Source organism: Myotis brandtii, unplaced genomic scaffold (assembly GCF_000412655.1).
Source record: "Myotis brandtii unplaced genomic scaffold, ASM41265v1 scaffold196, whole genome shotgun sequence".
Lineage (NCBI taxonomy): Eukaryota > Metazoa > Chordata > Mammalia > Chiroptera > Vespertilionidae > Myotis > Myotis brandtii.
The window spans coordinates 3,097,740-3,101,358 of NW_005357311.1; the positions used below are offsets into that span (position 1 = coordinate 3,097,740).

Here is a 3,619-nt window from a genome sequence, read left to right on the forward strand (position 1 = left end):
TAATAATCTATAGTAATAAAAGCGTAATGTGCTAATTAGAGCGGACAGCCAAACGACTCTCTGACATCCTTCTGGACAACCTTTCACTTGAAGCCTGGGCTGCGAGGGCCGAGCCCCTTGCACGAATTTCATGCATTGGGCCTCTAGTAATAATAATAGAAACAGAAAATAGAAGGTGGCTTTACTCTGCATATTGGCCTGGGGAAGTAGAGGTATTTTCCTATCTAAAGTTCTAATCAAACTAAGAATTGTTATACCACAAAATTGCAGATTTGTGTCTGTGGGGGCAGGGGGAGGGGGACTAGAATAATGGCTCATTTCTTCTGGAAAACTAATGTCACCATACTATTGTTTCTAGGGATCAGATTTGGCTTGAGCTAAGCACACCCCCCAAAATTGAAGGCTACTCAGAACACATTACTCTTTTACAGTAACATTTATAGGAACCATGTACCACTGAGATTTTATTAATTTACATATTTTAGGGGGAAGCTCACAAAATTGAACTTCAAGGTATGAACTACAGCTAATAATGCTAAAATTATTGGTGTAAGTATAACAATAATAATATTCAATGACATTTTAATTTCTTAGCATGGTTTGTCATGTTCTCCATAATCTAGCCCTATCCTACTTCCCAGCCTATCTACCTTAAATTCCAGGTTCCAGCTATTTCAACCTGCTCTTCTACTTGTGAACACACCAGACTTCCATTCCTCTATACCAGTGGTCGCCAACCAGTGGTCCATGGACCACTGGTGGTCCATGAGGTCTGAAAGGTTGGTGACTGCTGCTCTATACTATTCCCTTGTTCCAGCAGGTCTCCATTCCACTGAGGAAATGCTCTTCCTTTCTCAAGTCCCAGCTCAAATGCTATACCAGCCATGGGCAAACTACAGCCCGCGGGCCGGATCCGGCCCGTTTGAAATGAATAACACTAAAAAAAAAAAGACCGTACCCTTTTATGTAATGATGTTTACTTTGAATTTATATTAGTTCACACAAACACTCCATCCACGCTTTTGTTCCGGCCCTCCGGTCCAGTTTAAGAACCCATTGTGGCCCTCGAGTCAAAAAGTTTGCCCACCCCTGTGCTATACCCACCACAAAACTTTTCTCAGTTCTTAACCTTAAGTGAACCTCTCCTTTCCTCTGCCATTTAAGATCACACTATTGATATCACTGCCATCTGACTCCAATCGCACTATCTGGTGTTGAAGATATCTGTCAGCATGCCTATCTTTCTCCAGAGGCTAACCTTCTTGAAGGCAGGGACTATGTATTCTTCCCATGAACTTAGTTTTAACTTATAGTTCAGTCTCATAATCTTTGCAGTCTCAGGAAATACTTTGATGTTTACAAAGAACATCCCAAAGAAAAGGCCAACTAGCTCAACATATATACATTCTTCCAGTTTTTAATTAAAGTCACTAGGTGATTCTTGGAAAGCTATAGTTATAGAAGCAAGACACTTTCTTTTGTACTTTCCCACTGTCGTTCTATACCCAATTAAGTTAAAGAAATATCTCATTTAAGAAAAAGACTACAGCCCAGCCAGTGTGGATCAGTGGTTGAGCCTTTAACCATGAACCAGGAGGCCAGGATTCGCTTCCCAGTCAGGTCACATGCCCAGGTTGTGGGCTCTATCCCCAGTAGGGGGTGTACAGGAGGCAGCCAATTGATGATTCTCTGTCATCATTGATGTTTCTCTCTCTTTCTTCCTCTCTCTGAAATCAATGAAACGTATTTTTTTAGAAGAAAAAGACTACAAAAGCTGGGGGTTCAAAAGATCGAGGCATGGGACGAGGAAATAAAGCCTGTAAATCTGACCAGGTCTGTCTAACCCTCATCCTCTAGCTTGAGCTTCAAGACCAGATTCACCCCTTAAGCACCATGACCTGCCCTCATACAGCTTCAGACACCAACCAATGCATACCATCAGCACTATCTCTTCAAAGTCACAGTCAGAAGTTAGAAGAGATTTCTTAATATCCTGATCTACCTCCCCGTATCTTTTCTCCGCCCCTATATTTATCCTATTGATACGAAGGGCCCTTGTTACCCTACTTGCCTACACACAAAAGATAAGAAACAGAGAAGGATGTCCTCAGGCAGCCAGTGGTGCTAAAAGTATGTATGAGTCTTTGCAAAATTGCAGGTGCAACTATTTTGTTTTGTAATTTCCATTTCTCGGGGCCTTAAAAAAAATGGCACATTTTTGGCAATGACTCGGGCACTAACTCTGTTATTTGCATTCACATGTTATTTAAAAGAAGGTGTGATTGTATAATGAGTAACCAGTGCTTTCACTGCAGAATCTTGTCTAGCGTCCTCAGTTCTCTGCCTGAACGAGCCAGAACAATTGCTCACACCTGAAGCCAACCTGAATCTAAGAAATTGTTAGGACATAGTACCGAATTAACAAAATTTGATGGAACTGCTGACTACTCTGGGTGTAAATCCACCTACAATCAGAACTACTATCCAGGTTAATTCAAGATTTAGAAAAAAAATACACCCAAACTAACTGTGACACGGGCAACTAGTAAAAATATGTTATGTTAAATAACTTACTGTAAGTAGTGACATATTTAGTGTAAATTTTGCCTAAACTTCCAAGAGGATTGATCTGTGTTGGATTAGACCTGGCATCCCAATAAGCTTTCATTTGTTTTGGATGACCAAATTATTTTATTATTTATTTATTTTTGCTAATTCTCACCTGAGGATATTTTTTTCCATTGATTTTTAGAGAGAGTGGAAGGGAGGGGGGAGAGAGAGAGAAACACTGATGTGAGACATAGCCATTGGTTGCCTCCCGCACTAGCCCGACCACCGCCTGGGATCGAACCTGCAACCCAGGTAGGACAAGGCCAGGGATCGAACCTGCAACCAGGCATGAGCCCTTGATCAGGAATGGAACCTGCGACCCTTTGGTACTTGGGCCGATGCTCTAACCACTGAGAACACCGGCCGGGCTGATGACCAACTTTTAACTGGTTATCAGTTGTTTCCCCAGCTCTGGGCGCTGCGGCAGCCAGAGTAGGTGACCTAGGGAGCCACCGGTGGAGCGGTCAGCACAAGTCCTCCCAGTGCCAGCTGGGTGTCCAGGAGGCCCAGGGGCCCTGTCTGCCCCAGCAGAATGTGAGGCTGGGCTCCTGCGCTCCCAGATGCTGAATTGGCGCGGCACAGCCCGGGAGAACTCGGGCTTTAATTCCGACCCTCCCGGGGGCACCTGCGAGCACAAGTCCCCACCAAGGCGCCGGGAGGCCTCGATGGCCTCTGGGAAATAGGGGCCCGCTGAGTCGTCCCCGCCCTCACCCCCAGCTCTGCCACCAGCAGCCCCAGATGCGGTTACGGGACCCCGGACAGTTCTCCCCCGCGAACCCAACCCAAGAACACCTTTTTCCTCCCAGAACCCACTTCTCTCTCGCTCTTGCTTCCCATTCCGTTCAAAACGCCGCCCTCGGATTCCTGGGGGAACTTGCCCACCACGGAGACGCACCCTAGCAAAAGGGTTGTCAGGGGTGGGCGCGCGCGCTCGAAGCGCTCTCAGCCCCCGGCACACACTCCGACCAGAAGCCGGTTCCAAGCTGTTTGGCCGCGGGTGACAGCGCCG

At 45.8% G+C, this 3,619-nt stretch overlaps 1 long non-coding RNA gene across 1 annotated transcript in view; it reads left to right on the forward strand.

Moving 5' to 3' along the window:
• The first annotated feature begins 715 nt into the window (after positions 1-715).
• LOC106725905 overlaps positions 716-3,619 on the forward strand; it is a 16,509-nt gene continuing 13,605 nt past the window's right edge. Inside the window, exons 1-2 of the long non-coding RNA XR_001361908.1 lie at positions 716-726; positions 2,116-2,121. This is a non-coding gene — a long non-coding RNA (uncharacterized LOC106725905). The remainder of the gene's footprint in view (positions 727-2,115; positions 2,122-3,619) is intronic.